The sequence below is a fragment of the Macaca nemestrina genome, chromosome 5 (genome assembly GCF_043159975.1).
Source record: "Macaca nemestrina isolate mMacNem1 chromosome 5, mMacNem.hap1, whole genome shotgun sequence".
Taxonomy (NCBI): Eukaryota; Metazoa; Chordata; class Mammalia; order Primates; family Cercopithecidae; genus Macaca; species Macaca nemestrina.
Window position 1 is genome coordinate 16,568,614 of NC_092129.1, and position 8,898 is coordinate 16,577,511.

General features: G+C 42.1%; 1 long non-coding RNA gene across 1 annotated transcript; it reads left to right on the forward strand.

Annotated features, from left to right (window-relative positions):
* Positions 1-3,779: 3,779 nt before the first annotated feature.
* On the forward strand, positions 3,780-8,694 carry LOC139363112 (uncharacterized). Its single transcript, XR_011623021.1, has 3 exons — positions 3,780-3,891; positions 5,200-5,394; positions 8,428-8,694. It is a non-coding gene; the product is annotated as an uncharacterized lncRNA (long non-coding RNA).
* Positions 8,695-8,898: the final 204 nt, after the last annotated feature.

Below are 8,898 nucleotides of genomic sequence, written 5' to 3' on the forward strand. Positions count from 1 at the left end.
ATGAACACCACCTGCTTTAACCTTACTTCTGAGCAATTATGGCTGAGGACCAGGCTCCTGGATCCTGTACTCATTATGCACAACCCTATAATTCAAGTGCTTTTATGATTTGCATTACCAATGCCTGAGAGAGGCACATCCAGGCAATAATATATGGGAAATCACAGGTTTCATGTGCTAGTTTTATATAAATAAATACACACACACACACACACACACATATATATATATATATATATATATATTCTCTAGAGGGACAGAACTAATGGAATAGATGTGTATATAAAGGGGAGTTTATTAAGGAGTATTGACTCACACTATCACAAGGTGAGGCCCCACAATAGGCTGTCTGCAAGCTGAGGAGCAAGGAAAGTCCGAATCCCAAAGCTGAAGAACTTGGAGTTCAATGTTCAAGGGCAGGAAGCATCCAGCATGGGAAAAAGATGTAGGCCAGAGGACTAAATGGGTCTAATCTTTCTATGTTCTTCTGCCTGCTTTTATTCTGGCCTCGCTGGCAGCTGATTAGATTGTACCCACCCATACTGCGGGTGGGTCTGCCTTTCCCAGTCCACTGACTCAAATGTTAATCTCCTTTGACAACACTCTCACAGACACACCCAAGAACAATACTTTGCATCCTTCAATCCAATCAAGTTGACACTCAATACTAACCATCACAAGTCGACCCCTTGTCAACTTGAACCCATACACATCTCCTGAAATCATACATAATCTTCAAATAAAGACAATAATAAGGTCATAATTATGCCCAACATAATACAACTATCCTTTGTACAACCAGAAACTCACAAATCCCCAACTCAAATACTATTACATAAAGTTAACAATACTTAAATGCTGAAATGAAGTCAATAAATCTTATGTCACATGATAAAGGAAAAAAGAAATAAAATAAAGATATTTTCATAGTACAAGTATATACATGCACAAAAATGTTCTTAACAAAACAGGGAGGAAATGCTCATGACAATTAACATTTTCTGCACCTGGTCATGTGGTCATAGCTGGTATTGATGACTACCTTCTACTATCCATTCTGTATTCCCTTTGCTTTCAGCAAGAACCTCAGCAGGTCATGGGTTTTTTCCTAGTGGAGTGATCCAAACCTTCATTCCTAAGAGGTCTGGGCCATTTGTAGTCCTGTCTGGATTGGGCTATTGTAGTTTCCCATTGACCTTAATCAAGGGTATGGTAATACTAAGATACACCCTAAAGGATTTTCTGTATTCCATGCATACTCTTCCTTACTTCCATTGTGGAGTAGTAGATCAACTTCATCTTGATAGTCTGGGTCAATCACCCCAGGCAACACTGTAACTCCCTTCTTAGCCTATTGACTTAAAGGTAGGAGGAGCCCAAAGTGTGCAAGCGACAATCTGAACTTCCAGTGTAATGGAATTGTGTTGTGTCTCCTGGTCGCAGTGTTCCTCCCTTTGGGACTAAGATCTCAGAACGTAATGTTGCGGGAACAGGAAGCAAACATTTTGCTAGTGGGTCACTAAGGGTGATGGTGAGTGGTGCCACTTCCATTTTCCACCTCTTGATTCCTGGACCTGTGAATCCTGGCTATGGGAGAAGCAGTACCATATATTGGATGCTGATTCAGAGCATACACAGGCTTCTGGAGAACTTTGCCCCAGCCCTGCAGAGTATTGTCACCTAGTTGGCATTGTAATTGTGACTTCAAAAGGCCATTCCACTGTTCTATGAATCCAGCTGCTTCAGGATGATGGGGGACATGGTAAGATCGGTACATTCCACGAACACGAGTTCACTGCCACACTTCTTTAGCTGTAAAATGAGTGCCTTGGTCAGAGGCAATGCTATATGGAATATCATGACTGTGGATAAGGCATTCCGTGAGTCCACAGATGGTAGTCTTGGCAATATATTCTAATCCATACATTTACATATATAATTACTAAAATTTAAAAATGTTTGTCCTTGTACCCCCTAAAATTCACGCTTTTGGAATTATCAATCAAGTTCAATCCCACATTTTAAAGACAAGAAAAACAATATTTATGACTACACAGAAGCTGTGGACTGGAACACTGGTCTCTGTTCCTACACCACTGCCCTCTCCTCATATTGAGGAATTCTTGCGTCCTTTAATACTAACCCAGCTGGCCATACTTCATAATGAATCACAGTATGTTTTATTGGTAAAGCGGTTGGCATCTTTACGATAGGTAATTTACATGATGGAGATGAATTGCAATCCTCAAATTTAGGTGTGCAAGACCTATGGAATTTTGTTAATCAAATGAAATTTCCACCCTTGGTTTTTTGTTGTTGTTGTTGGCCTGCCTTCCTTTCTCTCTCTTTCTCTCTTCCTTCTTTCCTTCCTTCCTTCCTTCCTTCCTTCCTTCCTTCCTTCCTTCCTTCCTTCCTTCCTTCCTTCCTACCCTCCTTCCTTCTTTCCTTCCTCTCTCTCTCTTTCTTTCTTTTTGTTTTTGACAGGGTCTCACTCTGTTGCCTAGGCTGGAGTGCAATGGCACAATCATGGCTCACTGCAACCTCTGCCTCTCTGGTTCAAGCGATTTTTGTGCCTCAGCCACCCAAGTAGCTGGGATTACAGGCATGCACCACCATGCTTGGCCAATTTTTGTATTTTTAGTAGAGACGGGCTTTTGTCATGTTGTTATCCTGGTGGCAACGTTCCTCCCTCTGGGACTGAGATCTCTAGGCCAGCAGAACGTAATGTCACCAGAGATGGCCAGGCTGGTCTCGAACTCCTGACTTCAAGTGATCCACCCGCCTTTTCATCCCAAAGTGCTGGGATTACAGGCATGAGCCACTGTGCTCAGCCTAAAATTTCCACCCTTAAGCTTGCATCCCACCAGCTTGGCAGGAAATCTAACTGCAGTCATACTTAGAGCTTCCCCCATCCTCAACCCCAGATATGTGAGTCCAGGAGTCACAGGCAGAAAAGGCTTAGTCCCAGCCCACAGTGGTTACAGCCTCTGCCAGCCCATTGGTTCTTTCTCTCCCATGCTCTGCTGCTTCTGGGCTGTCCGGGTGTCTGGGACTGGTGCAGTGGGAAGGCCTCTGCCTGAGCTATAATCACACTCCAGCTCCCAGGAGTCATTCCTTTGGAGAGTTGTCCGTATTTGGCGCAGACTGCGTGCATCTGCTTTTACATTTTTCATGGGTGTGGGCTCTACAAAAGACAGAATCTTGGATACCAGGGTACTTCTGCTTTTTGCAAAGCCTTGATTCTCAGGGCAAGAAGTCATAAAACCTGGCTCCCTGCTTAAAATGAGGGAAAGGGAGAATATAGATGCTGTGGCCTAAGTGTCCTTCAATATTCATGTGTTGAAACTTAATCCTCATTGGGGTGGTAGTAAGTGTTGGGGACTTTTGGGAAGTGATTTACTTGTGAGGGCTCTGCCCTTTTTGCACTCTTCCGCTCTTTCACCACGTAAGGACACAGTGTTGGCCCTCTCTGGAGGATGTAACAACAAGGTGCCATCTTTGAAGCAGAGAGCAGACCTTTTCAGACATCACATCTGCTGAAGCCTTGATCTTGGACTTCCCAGCCACCAGGACTGTGGGAAAACACGTTTCTGTTCATTATAAATTACCCTAAGGTATTTCATCATAGCAGCATAAACAGGCTAAGACAATAGGGAAAAGAGAGAGTTTAGTAAATTGCCCTTGCACTCACAAAGTAGTTTAACTTTAAAAAATACATAATAATTTAAAATGGTAAACTTTGCAGAACTGGTCCTCAGTGATGTCACAAATGGCTGTGAGCATGTTCTGTGAACTGTTCTTACACAAAACAAGCCTGTCTTTGACACCTTTCTTCCCCCAAACCAGCTGGTAACACAACCCTCGGTGAAAAAGTATTGTACTTTTTAAAGGGTAAATTCTTCGGGTATAAGATCATTGTTTCATGCATAGAACTTGCTTAGCCGTGACTGAAATCCTATACTTAGCAATTTCCTTTTAAACTGGTGTGCTCACCTCCTTCCCACTGGGTTTAAGGCTAGTACAGACACTTGGGCACCTTGTGCCTGGCTCCATTGGTGTCGCCTGTGAAGGCTGGTGAGGGCTGATGGGCGCCCTGGCCTGGCTGGGTTCTCTTTGCTGATTAATAGCTGGCTGTGTGGAAGATGGCCTGAGTTCACAGAAGCTGGCCTAGCCCGTGCTCAGGTGTGGTCCAAGGATGTTGAGGCTGTTTCCTGCCGTGGGGAAGGTGCAGGGCTGAGCAGAAGCTGGCCCTGAAGGTAGAAGAGGCTGCATCCTTCATTCCATGCCCTCTGCTTGCAGTCATTTTCCTTTTTTTGCCCATGTCCAAGTCCCTCTTGGACAGAAAAGTGCCTGGGGCCATTCTGTTGGATTCCAGTGACTGACAGGCCAGCAACAACTCAGAGCCTCCCTTCCCTCCAGTGCCCTCGAGGGTCAGGCTGCCATCCTGTATGTCCTTTCCCTGGACAATCAGGCCACCCGCTCTGCCCCTGACTTCCAGAGTCATTCCTGGGAATCCACCCACCCCAAAGAAGGGAAGCTACTCTTAGGAAGTCCAAGATGACTTTCTGTCATTTTATTTCCTGCAAAAGTAGAAAAACCATACAGATTTGATCTCTGTGGGCACACTATTAAATGTTTAAAAAGTCAGTCACACAAACGAATGAAAACATCAATGTTTATGCATAGCCCACAGCAATTCATCACGATGTAAAGGAGCAGGACTGGATTCCGGGTCAGGAGGGCTGGGTTCGCCAGTTCACCGCGTTATCTGCTGCGTGAGAAGTCTTGGTTAGGAAAGTCACTGAACCTCACTGGGCCTCAGTCTTTTCATCTGTTAAGTGGTGCATGGTGGGGAGGGAAGGAAAGGAGAATACCTACCTCAGAGGTAAGTATTTTATTGAACAATAAAATTAAATCAACCAAAATCAGTAGCTGTTTGTATATCTTTGACAGTTTAATGTAGCCCCAGAATTTAACCTGTATCGTAGAAGGGAAGGGAAAGGGAGTCCCCAGAAAGAATCTGAAAATGTCTAGAATGAGCATTTCCTCAGGTTCAAGCATTACATTCTAACCTATTCTGAACTTGCTTGGTAATTCTGAGTTCTGCAGAGGTAACTTACCCTCTCTCCTTCTTTTCAAGTCTTGCCTCTTATTCCCACCCTCCCCTCCTCAGCCATCTGTCCTTTTGTTCATCCTCAGAGTCCAGAGGCGCCATCTGGTTCTTTCCTGGATGGCCTAGGGGTGTCAGATGCTGGGAAGAGACAGAAGGGTCCTGAACTACGGTGTCTCCTCAGGGGGCAGAATCCACAAAATCATCAGCCTTTCACCACCTGGGTGAACAATGCTGTACGTTTTTCCCTTAGGTTCCTGTGTCAAAACAACTGCCCGACTCAGGTGAGAAACTGGGGAGGAGGAAAGGTACATCTTGTGGCATGAACATTCCGTCCACAACTGCAGTCAAGTTGGGGGTGAGGTGGGGGCTGTTACACTTAGGAGAGGAGCGTCTCATTAGGCATATGGGGGCTTGGTTTTAGGATCAACTACTGCAATGATTCCATTGCTTTGGAAAGGGTCACTCTGAAATTTAGGTGTTAAAGTCAGATGTGCAAATAAGTTTAGAATATCCATCACCAACCAAATAGGAAAATCCTTTTACTCTCTCGGCCAATGGTCTCCGAGCTCTACCTGATCATTCATTCATTTGTTTATAAGTGCCTGCCAGTGTAGGCCCCTGCCCAGGAGACTGCATTCTTTGGATCAGGGCCTGAATATCCATGAGCCCAGCCAGATGTTGGATTCCTTACAGCTGCTGGTCACCAGCTTATTTGGAAGCCTGGTTAAAAGCACCACATTTTCAAAGCGTTTCCCCGCTCTGAGATAATTGTCTGCCTATCATGTGATGAAAACCCAAACCTATTTCTTTTTTTTTTTTTAATTATTATACTTTAAGTTCTAGGGTACATGTGCACAACGTGCAGGTTTGTTACATATGTATACATGTGCCGTGTTGGTGTGCTGCACCCATTAACTTGTCATTTACATTAGGTGTATCTCCTAATGCTATCCCTCCCCCCTCCCCACTCCCCAGAATAGGCCCCGGTGTGTGATGTTCCCCTTCCTGTGTCCAAGTGATCTCATTGTTCAGTTCCCACCTGTGAGTGAGAACATGCAGTGTTTGGTTTTCTGTTCTTGCAATAGTTTGCTGAGAATGATGGTTTCCAGCTGGATCCATGTCCCTACAAAGGACATGAACTCATCCTTTTTTATGGCTGCATAGTATTCCATGGCGTATATGTCCCACATTTTCTTAATTCAGTCTGTCACTGATGGACATTTGGGTTGATTCCAAGTCTTTGCTATTGTGAATAGTGCTGCAATAAACATCCGTGTGCATGTGTCTTTATAGCAGCGTGATTTGTAATCCTTTGCGTATATACCCAGTAATGGGATGGCCGGGTCAAATGGTATTTCTAGTTCTAGATCCTTGAGGAATCACCACACTGTTTTCCACAATGGTTGAACTAGTTTACAGTCCCACCAACAGTGTAAAAGTGTTCCTGTTTCTCCACATCCTCTCCAGCACCTGTTGTTTTCTGATTTTTTAATGATTGCCATTCTAACTGGTGTGAGATGGTATCTCATTGTGGTTCTGATTTGCATTTCTCTGATGGCCAGTGATGATGAGCATTTTTTCATGTGTCTGTTGGCTGTATGAATGTCTTCTTCTGAGAAGTGTCTGTTCATATCCTTTGCCCACTTTTTGATGGGGTTGTTTGTTTTTTCTTGTAAATTTGACCCAAACCTGTTTCGTTTTGTGTTAGTAAGAACTAGCTACTGGTAAGCACTTATTTAGTTGTATAACTGCTTTTTAATTTTGCATTTAAATTCTGAGAGTCCCTTAGATTCCATCATTTGGAAACCTGACTCTAAAAATACCAAATTATAGAGAAATTATAGCACAATAAGTATTTTAATCACTTTTTATAGCTTGCAATCATGTTGACAACTACAAATATTACTTGAGTATTATTTTAAAAAACATTCTGTAATGAGTGCTTTTGTTTTTCCATGTTCTTGAAACATGATGAATTTTGCTCTGCATACTGCTTCATGATAAAGGAATATGAGAAGAGTGGTATCTTCTAGCCAACAACCTTTCCTTTCTTTATTTAAAAAGCCCTCTTGATGGGTTTGTACCTTCTCGAAGTAACTTTCAGCAGTGTTCATAGTGTAATTCTATAGGCACCTTACAGGTGTCTCCACAGCCCTCCCCCATCCATCTCTGTCACAACAAGAAATGCACTGGGGGGAAAAATGCCATTTACCTGTGGGATTATAACCCAAATGATCCTCCTTTCCCTAACTCTCCAGTATGTTTCTTCCTTCCATTAATTTATCTTCTCTACACCTTAATAAAAACAGATTTAGATGTTCAATGAGAATGCTTAAATATTCTGGAGGGCAACTTTTCACCATAATTTCCAAGGTTGTAAAAAAACACTGTATTTTTAGTTTGCTAGTTTGCAGATCAGTGAAATTATCTGCCATTGATGACATCAGACTTTTGGGAGGTCTGTGGCCACAGTCTAATTGGAAAGTTACAGTTAGAATCTGATGAAATCACAGTGAGTGTTGCAAGAGACAGCCTTGCAGAAATTTGAAGATTATCCTGAAACTGCTTAGTGTAGTCTTTTAAATAAGTATTCCCATGTACTGTTCATGAATTATAACTAGCATGGGTGTTTTGTCATACCGTAAGCATTGTCAATGTCTTCTGTACATATGCCTTTGCTTTATAATTCCTCCATGTAACTGAATGCCAGCCACGAACATGGTCATCCTTAATCACCTTATAGCTCTGCCAAAGACTTAATAACGAAGGAATAGATAGGATCTTTTTCAGTCCTCTCTGTAATCCCACATAAGTCATGTTGATTGTGGGATATTGAGAGTTCTTAATTGCTTATCTCAATTCCCACTGGCTTCTATGTTTGTTGCATTTATTTATTCATTCTATCTTTATTGAACGATATCTATATGCCAGACACTGATCTATGCTCTGAAGACAGGCAGAAGTGTCAGACAACAGTTTACCCAATGTTTTCCATCCAAATCCAATTAACCAATATTCTCAATTTGGAACAACTCAAGACGAGCCATATATCATTGAGGTAGAGCTGGCAAGCAGTCTTGTGAGCTTGTTACTCTAAAAGTTAACTTCATTTAATTGCGGGAGATAACTCTCAGAAATTTATTTAAAAAGGAAAAAAATTATGTTTCTCTCAGCTGAGGATGAAATAACATGTTGTGAAGAGCTTTGCAAACTCTAAGATGCCGCAGAAATGTATAAAACTTTTTGTTGTTGTTCATCAACATCAAGATGCTCTGATTTGTGCTTTCTTCTGACTTTGATTTGATTTTTTTCAGAGATCAATATAGGGGACACAATTTTGGAAAGTGACATATGGGTGAAAGTGAATCTGCACGAACAGAACCTGATCATGCTGGAACCTTCTACCTTGCCTTCCCTTCTTGGACAATTTTGGTCTCATTCTCATTTACTTTCCTCAAAGAGACTATTTAAGGGGAAACTATAACTACTTGCCTCAAACCATCACTGTGAAATAGACACTGGCAATTCTATAGTGTTTGGTTCCAATAAGACAAAAATAAACACAAATTACATCCATTTAACTTTTATTTTAAATCATCTGCTGGGATCCTGGTCTTCTTCTAGCACCATAATTATGTATCAGTTAACAATCCAAGTTAGGAAGATTATAGGTATAATTTAAGGCAATAAAATGACTGGGGAACATTTTCTATAATTGTCAATTGAAATGAAATCTTTAGAAACGGCTGAATGACTTTTGGCAAAGTTAAGCCTTGGCCAAACCA